This window comes from Condylura cristata, unplaced genomic scaffold (assembly GCF_000260355.1).
Source record: "Condylura cristata isolate star-nosed mole 26May11 unplaced genomic scaffold, ConCri1.0 scaffold00007, whole genome shotgun sequence".
NCBI classification, from domain to species: Eukaryota; Metazoa; Chordata; class Mammalia; order Eulipotyphla; family Talpidae; genus Condylura; species Condylura cristata.
Genome location: NW_004567108.1, coordinates 9,484,995 through 9,499,583, shown reverse-complemented (window position 1 = coordinate 9,499,583; position 14,589 = coordinate 9,484,995). Strand labels below are relative to the sequence as shown.

The window sequence follows — 14,589 nt, the reverse complement described above, 5'->3', positions numbered from 1 at the left end:
TGCAGAATAAAATGCAAATCTCATGAGAGAAAGCCCTGAAATACTCTCTTGCATGCATTATTTTTCAATAACTAATTGATTAGTGAAGAAATAAATGATGGAAAAAATGGTTACAGGCACAGCCATCGATATACAAAAGCAGTTTAAAAAATGTGTATGATGATATTTATCTTTAAGGATGAATGACATTGCTTGTGAATTATGTGACTTTTTATGCCTGTTACTGGCATATAATAAACATTCGTTGCGCCATTTATGTTAGTATTTGGTACTGAAACTATGTTCTATCAAAGTGACTACAGGAATCAGTGTCAGCTTCAAAACAAACAAAAAAGCTGGTTTTAAAGTTACGGTAGAGATTTGGAGGAGCTAGTTATCTTTCCAACTCAAGATTTCAGTACTATCACCCTGTGTGTAATGTCCCAGATTCCCCATGGCGCCTACAATTAAAAACACCTCCCAGGACACATTCAAAAAAGGGGGAAAAGCCTGTAAAGACTTGTCTTAATTGGCTCTGAGATTCAGTTTTGTTATCTGAAGACAAGCAGAGGAGAATCAGTATTAACACCTGGATTCCTCTCTCTGCAAAGTCCGGGGCTCCTGAAGTAACAATTAAATGGCTTAATCTTAAAACCCTCCAAGGTTTAATTCAGTAGCTCTCCTCAGAAGGGCATTGCTAATTCTTCCTGAATTGCTGCTGCTTCTAACTGCACTGCCTTAATTTGAATAGTATTCAAAATTCCATTCTCTCTAATGGAGTTAATTGCATTATGAAAGTCGGCTTAGAGTGGAAACTTATTTCCTCTTGTGGAGTATCTCTCTACAGAGTCCATTCTTTTCCTTTGAGCTTGACACGTGCACAATTACGCATGATAATGTCACACATGAATCTGCCCTGTTTAAACCAAGCTTCAAATACTATTCTCTAAGTATTTGAATACCAAAGCAAGCTAACTATCCAAAGCACCTACAATTTTGTACATGCTTAGGCAGTCTGATCTAATAGACTCTAAGTCCTTGGAACATTAACAAATCTCTGAGCTTTTTAACAGGCTGTGACCTGCTCGTTTAGAGGGCTCCTTCAATAAAGCAAAGGCTCACTTAGGTTAATGACGGATTGTGGAGCTGTTTGATTTGCAGGGAGCTAAGTTGCCCATTATACCTTAACATTCTTGTGGGTCATGTTATCACATCCAAATAATGAGTCCAGCCCCTTCCCTTGTTCCTGTAGATTTCCAAGTCATTATAGGAAATCTTAGTGTGCAAGTCCATGAAGCTTTATGCTTGATAACTGCAGAACGATGGCATTTCAGCTAAGGGCCCTTTCCTCATGAGTATATCACTGCTTATTCAGTTTATCTGAGCATCTGTTTGAAAAGATGGGCATTCATTTCCACTTTCTTGTTCTCCCTCTCTCTTCCTGCCTTACCATTCTCACCCCCTTCTTGGATTGTTAGTGCATTGACTTGTGTTGTCCATTTCCTTCTTTGATGCAAGAGAGAAATCCCACGGACTGGTTTCCATTACTTATACTGAAGGGTGTAGTCACATTTACCAGCACCCTTTGTCTGTTGTGCATGTGTACAGCGATATACACTCAGACACACACAGTGAGAGGATGGGTGGACACTGAATCTGATCATGATTCCAAAATAAATATACATCAAAATCATGTATTTCATGGCCCTCCCTGATCACACAACGGGTTGGGATGCAGCACTGCAACCTGGTCGCTGCTGTCACTTCAATGCAAGTTTGATTCCCAGTCCTGGTGGTGAACTACATGGCACGGCAGACCTCTCCTGACCCGCCTGCTGCTCCCCTCAGCAGTGTACTTCCTCAGTTTGCCTGTTCTGCTCCCCGTCCAGTCTCTGGTGAATCTTCTCACTGCCCCATGCACCTCTGTCCTGTACTGCAGTTCCTTATGCATACATAAATAAGTAAATCTTTAAAAAAAAAATCATGTATTTCACATCAAGGAACCAAAAATCTGTTTCAGTATTTCAGTGTGCTGATTGCTTCTTTTACATGTCTGTTCTCTGTTGAGTTTTGAAATCTCTTTAGAGGTATATGTCTGTGCTAAAAAATCTGACAAAAAATAAGAAGATACACTGGAAATATACGTTAAAGGTTATTGAAAGCATTTTTTGATGACTCATACTTAATGTGTATCACTATACAGACACATGTACATGCACTAAGGTTAAAAGCAACTTTTTCAGGAAGATGTCTAAAGATAGCTAAATATCTCTGGTAGAAGGTGATAAACACTTTTGGCATTAATCCTTCCTAAAAAGGAAATACTTCTATACTACAGAGAAAACTATGAAATCTGAATGACAAGAAGAAAACAATTTCATTTATTTTTCACTCTGTGATTTACAGGATAGCGATGACAACATGGGGGAGGTGAAAAATGGGGAGTTCTGTGTTTGGTGCTAATTTCACAGCACAACAGAAAAAGAGAGCATTGTGCCATATTCTGGCTCTCTAAGTGAATTTATTTAAAGATGGTCCATTAGTTCATGTCACCATGGAAAACTAGTAAGTTATGAGTGTTTTTACAAATAGACTTGGGAAAAGTTCCCCAGTATTGTGGATTCACAGAAAACTAGCCTGAAAAATTATTAGATTTTGCTTCTTAGTCTCTAAGCTATGATTAATAACTTCAGCACAAAGCCAAGATATTTTCATTAATGTTTACTTAACCAATTTTTGTAAATACATTTATTCTTCCATTCTTTAATGCCAAGGAGACTTTCAAGCTCCATGAAATTAAGGAGATTATTTTAGGTTAAAAATATAGATCTAAAGTTCTCTTTATAAAAACAAACAAAAGTGTACATGTCTTTCTCTGGTAGATGAAAGGATAGTGAAAACAGCTACAGAATGTATGAAGAAATGCCCATCTCATTGGGCTTATTCATTCTTTAAATGAATTTAGAAAGCTATATGGGCAGATTTTACTATGACAGAAATCACTGCGGGTATTTTTGATGGCTAATTACAAAACTACCAAGATAACTCATAATCAGCAGTTCCCATCCTTTTCCGGTAAATGCTTTCAACTTTATCTCCATTTCTTACTGAAAATTCAGGTAGTTGTGTAGTTTCCAATTTTATAGTGGAATTTCATCTTTAGCTCTGTAGCACTCACCTTGAAGTTTCTCAGTAGAGCTCACTTCGTACCGGATTTATCATGTAATTCTACCCTGGAAAAATTATAGGATCATTGGTTATATTGGGTTTCAGGTTATTTACTTGACCTTCACTCTGGTCCTTGACTATGCTTAGTCTCCGTCAAGGTTAATGGAAGTTCAGAACCCCCTTGCCCAATGTCCTATCTTTCACAGGCTGCCCTGTGTTGGGGTACATACATAGCCTCCTCTGCAGTCCACAAGCTGTCTTCACCCTTGTTCACAGAGTCACAGAACAATCTTTTCTCCCTTATGTTGCATCCAGGTTGTTCTTTGTGCTGTACGCGTAATAATGTTAGCCATCTGCCACTCAGAATACTTTGGAGATTACATATTGAACGTCACCAGGTGACATGTTTACATTTTAAAAGAAACCATCTGGAGATAATATTTAATCCCAGTAATGACTAACAGTTTGGGATTCCATGGATGCTGTTTTGAGGAATTTTTTTTTCCCCAAATAAATCTTGTGTGGTGTTTTCATCATTGCCATATGATATATACTGCACCTAGATGATCATTGTTATTTTTCTTGTGTAAGTATATTTTCAAATTTTATTATAGGTGTAATGCCTGCTCATGGCACAGGAAATAAGTCATTGCTAAATGTGTTAGGTGAAAATCAACTTCTCCCTTCACATTTACCTGTTACCCACGTCCTGAGATAACTGCTCATACAAATAGTTTTTGAAGAATTCTTCTAGAAGCTTCTGCCAACTCATAAATGGATGAATATAGAGTAGGTTTTTCTCTCTTTGATTTACTTAATCATTCCTTGACCTGTTATTTTCTCTCCTTACATACTTTTAACATTTGAATTATTAGATGCCCACAACATCTTTGGGTTTACCTTTTTACCTCACTAACGATTCCTCTTATTTTGATTTGCTGGTTTCTTCCTTTTCCTTTTGGTTTTCTCATGTCTGTCTACACCCACACACATAGTGATCCAATCCAAGTTCATAGTTTTAAACACCATATGTTGACAAATTCAAAATATATATCTTAACTCATATCTCCCCAAATCTAGTCTCCAATGCCCAACTGTTTTCTTGGCATAGGATACACTTGGGTGCCTAATAAATATCTGAAATTCACATGTCCTAAATGAACTACTCTTGGTCTTCACTAAAGAATGTATCCTGTTTTCAGATTTTACCATGTCTATTGATAAACCCTTTCTTTGATATTTATTCAAAATAAAATTTCTCAATTCTCATACAGCCTTTATTTCTCTCACATTGTATATTTAATCACTCAGGAAAGCACACTGGTTCATTTTTCAAAGTTTTTTTTTTTTTTTCTCAAAGTAAAACTGTAAGGCTTGTCAGCATTTGCAGATTCTCACCATTTTTTAGTAGTAGTAATTGTGGCATCTCATAACTCTCACCTGCTTCTAACCTTCTGCAGTTAGTCCAACATCTGGGCCATTAAAAAAAAATCAAAAAAACAAAAACAACAACAACAACAAAAAACTGTGAAGTCATGCCACTCTCTATTTAAAAAACAACTAGTAGCTTCCTCTTTGCCACAGAAGTGCCAAGGGTCTATGTGATTTGTGCCACCTCATTTTATGTCTGATGGACTCTCCCTACATCTCTTGTTCCTGCTGCTGCCTCAACTCTCTTGTTTCCACTGCAATGTAGAGACTGCCTCCCATCTTTGCAAGTCATTTCCTCTGACTGGAATGCTGTTTACCAGATACCTACTTGGCTAGCTGCTGTCTAGAGTCTGCACCACACACCCTGCTCTCTAGAGGCAGACCACCTGCTCTAGCAGTGCACATTACACAGAGCCTCCGGCCGTACTCCCCTCCTTCCTCCTGTTCTATATCTTTCTTTCTCCATATTATGTTTATGATGCTACTGACACCTCTCTTTACTGAAATGTAAACGATTGGAAAATGGGAATCTTTACATCATGTGTGCTGATAAATCTCAGGAGAGCAGAGCAGTCTCTGACAGACTAGCACACGGTAAGTTCAAGCTCTGAATTTGTAAAGACATTTGCTATATCAAAAGAAATGAATGACCAAATTACTCCAGGTTTCGTAGGACTTGTGTTTTATGAGACTACATCAGCATGTATTATTAGCATAAGAAAACAAAATCCTTCTGAGTTTTTTTTTTTTTTAAGAAAAAAGAAACGATGGGAATCATATTACTTGTTTAAAATGAGAGAACTGCGGCTGTACTTTCACAGTGTGGAGAGAGGTGTCTACGATACTTTAGCTTGTTCTAGTTGGTGTGTGACAGTAATTTTGTGGTTTCAATTGCACTTGATGAATTGAAATCAGAATTTCAACTTTATTGTTCCTAAGATTCCTTCGAATGATGGTGGAGGGTAAACAAGGTAAAATTATCTCTGCCTGCTGCTCTTCTGGCATTTAATATTCCTGCAGTTTACCCTTTAAACTCTTAAGTGTTCAGTCATTTACAAACCAAGGTGAAAATGTGACCTGCATGTGTATCAGCATGCGTGTGCAAACAAGTGTTTATTTATGTGTCTCTGTGTCTGTTCCTAAGCTGACTTACAGCAAATTGGAGTGTATTACATTCCCAGAGGTATGTCTTTTCAAATGTAAATGAGACATAGAAACAAAAAAGTAAATCCAGGTGAAGAGAGAGGAACTCAGAAGGAAATTTTATGTTTTACATATTTATCAATATGTAAGTGGATATTCCCACAACACACCCCCCTTTAAGGGACTCACAACACCCCCCCCCCCAATAAGGGGCCCACAGTCCTCCACACAGTTCATCTGGCTCCTCCCCACTTTGCTTTTTCCCCTTCCCCTCTGGCCTCTGGTAGCCTCCATTCTCTAGTCAACGGTTCAATTGTCAACGGTTTGATTTTGTCTGTTCTCACATGGTAGAAGGGAAGAGGACTTCCATGGGGCTCTTTAAGGAGTATATGAGCCCTATTCAGGGGTCCTACTTTCTAATATCATTGCTTTGGGAGTTAAAATTTCAACATAGATGTTTTGGAGGACAAGGGTATTAGATAGCACTGTCTCTAATGGAAGGTGTCATTGCTGTTTCACTCTTGATAAAATTAGCTGTTGAATCAATGTGCTCATTTGGGTCTAGTCATGGAAGTAGAACTGATTACATTTCATGAGCCCAAGGGATTCATCTTCAAAATGAATTATCACAATTGGGGACTGAACTAGGAAGTGGCAATCTGGAAGTGGGAGGTTGGGGATCAGAGAAAATCCACTCACTATTCTGCTTCAAGCACTAGTAGAGGTAGAAAAGTCACAGCTGGCAAATACATTTGACAATCCAAGTACACTGGATGCTGGGTCATCACTGTGCCCAAGGAGATGTCTGTGGGAAGCAGTTGTTCTTCTTAGCCACTGCCTCTGTGGGTCTGCAGTCAAGAAAACAGAGGTGGTTGGGGTCGGCATGCTAGCTACCGGTAGTGAGAGCAGATTGAGGAATCTAGCAGAACAAGGAATGCTCCCTACCCACCACTCTGTCCCTTAAATCTGTCCACAGTGGTTTTGCCAGTAATGTTTGTCCTTTCATGTCTGTCTTCCAAATTGTGCTTCGGTGAAGTTCTCATCAGAACCATCTGGAAGGGGAATCTATGAGAGATATTCCCAACTTCAACAAGCTGAAATAGCACTGTGTAGCAGGTCTATTTCTTATCACTCTGGCATACAAACATGCTCCCTTCAAACTATATTTAACTACCTTATAAAGGAAATAGAAAAATTAAGCTTCCTCTTAACATGATAATCCTGCGGTTCAACATCTAAATGCAACCTTCGTGGAAATTGTATTGACTGTTTCATAGCTTATGATTTCTGATCTCTCGGTTTTCCTCTGTGGTGTAGATACATTACATTAAGCAATAATGAAGAACGATAGGTAATAAAATGATGAACATTACAGTTTATCCAGAATGCATATGGAAGGGTATGATGCGATCTTTTATTCTATTTTTACATGACTAAAATATCATTAACCTATTAGCATTGATATTTTAATTTATACTTATGTATAATGAATAAAATGTTTAGCTCATCTATGGCACCAGTCAGGATGGTCTAATAATGTTCCTAAATTTAGAAATTTTATTCTTGTGTTTTTGGGATTTTTTGTATTGAATACATTATCCTAAGATCATATTTATTTTCAATTTTATGCTTTCTTCTAGTAAACATTTACTTAGCGATATGCTATAAGCCAGACCCTGTTCTTAGCATTGTGTAGAGAGACATGAAAACAATAGCCCCTCCCTCCAAGGACTTTATGCTGTATTATTACGATTTAACTCCTTAGTCATATACCTCTTAAATGGTGATGCTGATGGAGCTAACTAAGTTAAATAAGGAATGTAAGACATTATCCTGCATTAATCACAACCACAGTATTCTCGAGGAAAATAGTTGCAATAATGCCATGTTCACTGTAGATGGAGCTACATCAGTTATATGTTGACCTTAATTTCCAGAACTCTCTATAATAGAATGTGGATAATTTTATGCAGAGAACCCAGAGCTTGCTTACTATGTCTTTGAATAATAATGTGAAGTCACAAAAGAGTTCCACTATTTTTTTTAATAGTTAACCTATTTTTTCTGCCTCCCAGGCATGTATTACTAGTAGTTCTCAGTATTCTTACCACAGGTGAAGCTTTCTCCCATAGAGTGCACTATTTATATGAATTCTTGCTAAGGAAAAATATAAAAACATATACTTGGTATGCAGATAATGCTACACTTGGCCAAGATCTCACCCCTCTTTGTGGGAATGAAAGAAACTTGTAAAATCAAACAACATTGACATTCTCTTGTCTCTGACTTAGCTTGCCTATTAAATTTGACCAAATAAACTTTGCCCAAAAAGGCCAATCATGTCTCTGTAGGAAAAGTTAATTACCGAATCTTCTTTAATCTTCCATTCTTCCTCTACTGCTATGCCCAGCAGTACTGAGAATGCATGGCTGATCTGGAAGGAAGCTGCTGATGTATCACATTGAGTTATCTGTCCTGGAGATTTGCCCATATCTGTAGTTGACTGTGTATGAATAAGCTATAACTAAGTTTATTGGAATTTTTTTTGCGTGTGTAGGAAAGCTGGCACATAGGCCAGAAGTCCAGGAGTGAGAGGATTCACCCAAGACAGACTGGGGAGCGAAACAGGTGAATTTACTGGATAACTGCTGAGGTGAGCAGTGGGCAAGGCAGGCGAGGTCTGCTTCACCATGGGGGTCGGCTCCCTGGTGGGGGATGGAACTCAAGACACAGCAGTGACAGCACTGAGACTTAAGCTCTAGACCACCAGGGAGGCCCTGAGATAACTACAGTTAGAGTAAGGGAAGATGGACCTACTGATTGGTTAGTGAAGTCCTATATATATAAATAGAGCTATAATCCCCTTGTCAGAAATAGTTTACTGGTAAAATATTGTCATTTAAAATTGTTGGATTCACACAGAGGTAATGACAATAAATGAATGATCACTGAATAAGCCTAATCTCCTTATTAGTAAAATTATTCTCCTTGATACAGCCTGATCCAAAGAACACATGGATGTTTAGTTATATTTTTACTCAAAACAACAGATGACTTTCGAGTAATGTTTAACTCCCCAAGTAAATGGTTCAGTACCTTTGAAATATTAATGTATTTTATAATGCTGCTTCACATCTGTAATCATTCTTATAGGACATGGTTGTTTTCAATAATTTATAAATCTATTAATCATTTGATTGTTTTCACATGGGCATACACATTCTGGAAATGAAAAACTAGAAAATAGAACAGACCTAAGAATTTTGGTTCTAAAACAGCAAAAAAATAAGTATGTAATATATAAATAAACTAGGACAGGGTTATTGGAATGATAATATAATTAGATTCATATTGAGTGTTCTTCTAAAAGAGTTGTGCATTTTAAAGAGGACTAACACATACTTGCAGGGGAAATCTTCAAAATCTTCTCCCCATTAAACTATTTTGCTAAATAGAAATGCAAATTTTATTATAAGACTGTGCAGCTCTTTATTTTATGAGCACATTCATTGCTCTTTCATTTGCTGAAATGCTAACATATCCCACAGTGACTTTCTTTCTCTCCCCTCTACTTCCCATCTTCCCTCTTCTTCTTTATTCTTCTAGATTTTTCCTTTCGAAATCAGCTATTCTTAGGGACCCATAATTGAGATTCATCATATTTAATACATACATACATATACACATATGTACACACACATATAATCACATATATATATATAATATATATAATCACAGCATTGTCATTCCAGTTAAACTTAGTTCATCTCCATACAGCACTTTCAAGGAGAGCTTGGTATATTAACCTCTTATTTCAAATACTATTTAGTTAAAAATTCTGCTTATAAGAATTTGCCCCTATGTATTCTAATTCTTTCAAAATGCTTCTTATTTGCAAAAATACTGTATGGTTTTACCTGCATTGTCATAAAATGCCCTGTGTTTTAATACCTTTCTTATGTAAACATTCATATTTTGAGCACCTAGAATGTTCAGAACTCTTTCCACATTGTGAATAAAATGAGGAGCGAACTGGAAATATTCTGTCTGCCAAACTCATTTTCCTTTACTTCTCCATTGTGTAGCGTGACACATTGTTGGTAAAGTGCTGTATAAAATTTGATCATTCGGAAAACTTGCTAGTAAGATAGGATACGATATATATTTGAAAATTATTTTAGTTTTTCACTGTGTCCCCAAAATGAAAATAAATAAATAAGTGAACTGACTCACCCAATACTTTTTTCTACTGAGTGTGTGATTTCTATAAGATGACTATAATCTATTTTAATCAGGATTATACTATAGCTCTACTTGGTTTTGTGTTGATGAATGAAATTAGAAAAAAGAACTTTTATACCACACCTGTGTTAAAATCATGGTGAAAGAGTACATCAGTTTTTATAATAAATATGCTCATTATAATTAACATACTTAATTACTGCATACCTAGGAGAGCTCACTTGGAAACATTTTTTAGTGTCAAGGTCAAATTAATTAAGTACTTGAATTTTCTCTGCAAATATCTTATCATTCTGCTCTTCCCTATAATTAATATAAATTAGTCATTTTATTTTCCCATTGTGCACTCTGAACATCAGCAAGTCCAGCTTTCAAAGTACAAGATCTAAAACAAAATGCAACAGAAAGGCAGTGGTCTTGGTTTCCATCTTCCCTAACCTGCACAGGAAAATTGGGGCTGATGCAAATCACTCACCTATTTCAAAACATAAGGAGGTTTGACTTATGAATGATAAGTCTTGCAGTTACAAAGTGCAATTAAAAAAAAAAGACACTTTGTGTTCACGAGTTGAAGGTCAATGATCATTAACTAAAACATCTGATGGGCATGCTGGCTGGCACTTCTCCTGGGGAACAGAGAGTGTGGAGTTAATGGAGGCCATGTCCTTTGATTCAGAACAAAACAGAAAGTATGCTTGTGTGTTGTATCTGGAATGGTTTTTTTAGGGGAAGTTTAGTTCCTGATGGTTTTGCTTTATTTATGAAAACAGCCATGTGTGACTACTTGGTCAATAAAAAAGGGATTTTGCAAAGTGACTGTGGGATCTTGCTGGATCTTAATGTATATTGATTTAGCTAAATGACAACAGGAATATCACACAATATGACTGTTACCTAAAAAAAAAAAGAAAAAAGAAAATAGACAAACAACAAAATTGGGTGGTGATTATATGTCCTTGAATGATAAACCATTACCCTAGAGAGCATTTCAAGTACTGAAAATTTGAAATAAATTAAGTCAGGGATAACTGTTCCTTTGTTTCCTGAAATAATGTTCCCATATATGACCAACTCTGACTTCACATGTTCTTGACAATTAACAGAAAATTTTGATACACAATTTGTAATAAGGTTGTTCAATTCTTTTTTTTTTTAAATTTTTTGGCAAAGATTTATTTATTTATGCTTACATAACTGGGGTAAACACTAGAGGTATAGTGGATAAGAGGATTCATCAGAGACAGTGGGGAGCAAAACAGGCAGATTGGCAAAATACACTGCTGAGGGGAGCAGCCCTCTGGTCAGGAGAGGTCTGCTGCACCATGTGGATCACCTCCCAGGCAGGGATCAAACTCAATGTGGTGTGGCTTTGGAGTGCTTCATAATGTGATGCTTTACCCCGTTGTACCACCAGAGCTCTCTTGCTCAATTCTTTAACAGTAAGAGTTTGCCATGTTAATTCTAAGATGATCTTCACATCACCAATTTTGTTTGGGTTGCATTTTAAACCTGTTCAGATTTTTCGAAGTCTAGGGCAAAAGGGATTTTCACTGAGTCTTGTGTGGCAAACACAGTTGTCTGTTGTAAGCTATTAAAGTGCACGAGTCTGTTTTTGTTTTGCTGTCTTTGCTATCAGCACAATGGGCTACGCTCAGAAACATAGGACTTTCTCTGGATCATTATATTAAGTCTATAGCCCACATTCTTGGGTCTTGTATAGTGCTATCTCTAGTTTTCGACCAAAGTTAAACTCACAATCCAGACTACTCAGCGTCTATTTGGGCAACAATTAGAACATAGTTGTTCCAGATTGGGGGGGAAGGGGGAAGTCACAACAGTTAAATTAATTAACAAATAAAGAATGACTGCATGGAACATATTTTCAAAAGGAAAAGGAATTTTGAAAATATAGTATTTGTTCATTTAAGAAAAGAGTGGTCTTGAAATTAAAATAATTCTTTAATGATTCTGAAGATCTTCATCAAACATAAAAGTATAATTGTCATAGATTTAATTAGGATATTTTAGGCCTCTTTAAATCTCATATAAAGAGTATCTGTAGGGCCCTCCCTGGTGGTACAGTGGGTTAAAGCACAGTGCTAAGAAGCAAAAGCCACTTCAGCATGAGTTCAATATACATTGTGGAGGGGGCCCAAATGGCAAGGCAGACATCTCCTGATCCACCCGGTGCTCCCCCTCAGCAATGTACTTTGTCAGTTGGCCTGTTCTGCTCCCCACATTGTCTCTGGTGATTCCTCTCACCGCCCCTACACTTCTGGCCTGTACCCCAGTTCTGTATGCATAAATAAATCTTTAAAAATATTTTAGTAATAGATGTTTGCTCTTAACCCCCCATTAGGACCTGGGTCTCCTTTGAAGCTACATTACTTATCAAGGTTTGAAAAAATGGCAGAATAAAGGACAGGAAAGGCATTATTAACTTAAATCTATTTTAAAATAAATATATTTAGAATACTTTGTAATGATTAACAGTTCATATTATTAAAGTATTACAATTTGGCCCTCCCTGGTGGCGCAGCGGGTTAAAGCACAGCACTGAGAATCTAAAGCCGCTTCCACATGAGTTCAATTCCCGCCTGCCCTGGAGGTGACCACATGGTGTGGCAGACCTCTCCTGACCCGCCCGCTGCTCCCCTCAGCAGTGTACTTCATCCATCTGCCTGTTCTGTTCCCCACTCTGTCTCTGGTGAAGCCTCTCACCGCCCCTGAGCCTCTGGCCTGTACCCCAGTTCTGTATGCACAAATAAATAAATCTAAAAAAAAAAAATAAAGTATTACAATTCACTCACCTTATGTATATACATCTATATTATCCTTTGTGGGTGTCTCCCATTGAAACCTAGATAATACCCTCAATTCCTACATCTCCTGGCTCATTCCAAACATCATTCTGAGAAAAATCACCAATAGAGCAATTTTAATGAACCTGTATATGTAAATATACCCAAATGAACATCTAAGCCTTGACCAACTCCTTGAACTTCTGACTTTGTTGAAATGTAGCACTACCTATATCCCTGTACTTACTTCCAAAATTTATGAAAACCTCAGTTGTATTTAATATTACTTAATGTTAGTACTATATTAAGCACTTAACATATATTATCATAGTTAATGTTCTAATAACTCTCTGAGCTGTTATGTTTTCCATTTTCCATATGAAGACACCAAGACTTTGAGAGATATAAATATGATGGCAAGGTCAAAAAGCTTAAATAGAATAGATGAGACTAGAAGCATGTTGTAGCTTTGATGCCAATGACCATCCCCTTAGGTATGATTTATAGCACTACAACTTTTCACCATTTTCAGTAATAACATCTTATATTCAGTCAAGTAAATCTGTAGCTTGTGAGCCTTCTTGACCTTTCTTTCTCCTCCAGTCTCCCCACAAAAATCACTCACCAAGTACAGAGAAGTTAAAATTTAAATATCTTCCAAAGATATTCCTGTTTACTGTTGCTTTCATATGGGCTACAGTGATATCTCCTCCACACATTTTGCTATTACCATCATTGATCTTCTTATCATAACTCTTCTTTTGAGATATGGCTAATGCAAGCTATTTAGGAGGAACTAATTAGTCTGCTTCCACTTGAGCTCTTCTATTAACTTTCTGTTCCTAGAAAGTTTAAAATCTTAAAAATCGTACTTAATGTGTTCTATCATCTACATTTCCAGGCTCACTTGAAACACACATGCACACACATACACACAAACCAGTGTTCTTTGCTTCTACACCTTTCTCAGGCCGACTCCCATTTTCCTATGCTAATACACTCTTACCTTCAAATAGTCATGAAGCATTTTTTGAGAAAACTTGCCTTGTGTTCTACCCACCTTCTCTTTTCACCTTATGTTGGATTTATTTATTTGTCTCAACTTCAAATATAAGCTCTTGATGGAATTAATAGGGATTAGTTTATTTTTTAATCAAGAAATACAGCGTGTAGTAGGTATTCAATTAAGACTGAAGTAAGCCAAAATGGACTACACCAATTATATAAAATATCTAATGTAAGGGAAATATAATAGATATGAACAATTAATGAAATGCAGGTTATGTTGCTTACATTTTGTTTTAGTATTTTAATGCTAATCATGTATATTATGTAACAACAATTGACTGCAAATAAGAATACATATAAATTTGAGAAGAGTGACAAATGCATAGGTTTTTAAAATTGTGTTTAATTTATCACAAACTACTTGCACTGGATTTTAAGATTAAATTTAAATATGGCTCACATTAGTTTCTATTCCAAGGACAACTTGAACTATTACCCACAATCTCAGCATTTTTTCCCACTCAAAAAATAATTAAAAGGATAAAATATAACAAAAGTGGTATAAAGACTAGCTACGAAACATAGGGAAATTCAGGGAGCTAACATTACATTTGAAATGAAGGAGAAAATTAAAAGCAGAAACTGCCTCTATTCAATTTTTGTAAGTGGATATTTTTTCATTTAAAATAGAAAATCAGAAGTAGTCACGGTATTTAAAGTAGATAGTGCCTATTTGTGTTCTGATGAACATTCATTTATACCAAGGGTAATATTCATTGTGTGCCTTGACCGGTTCTTCTCCTGCTGTATCAATCAC

At 36.6% G+C, this 14,589-nt stretch overlaps 1 protein-coding gene across 2 annotated transcripts in view; it reads left to right on the top strand.

Annotated features, from left to right (window-relative positions):
* Positions 1-14,589, top strand: part of CDH12 (cadherin 12, type 2 (N-cadherin 2)) — a 746,064-nt gene that overhangs the window by 6,804 nt on the left and 724,671 nt on the right. The window contains exon 1 of one of the 2 annotated variants that reach the window (XM_012721922.1): positions 5,104-5,172. The exons of the other annotated variant lie outside the window; for it this stretch is intronic. The gene's annotated coding sequence lies outside the window, so the exon portion shown is untranslated. Of the gene's footprint in view, positions 1-5,103; positions 5,173-14,589 lie in introns of those variants that run through there. 2 annotated transcript variants of the gene reach the window in all.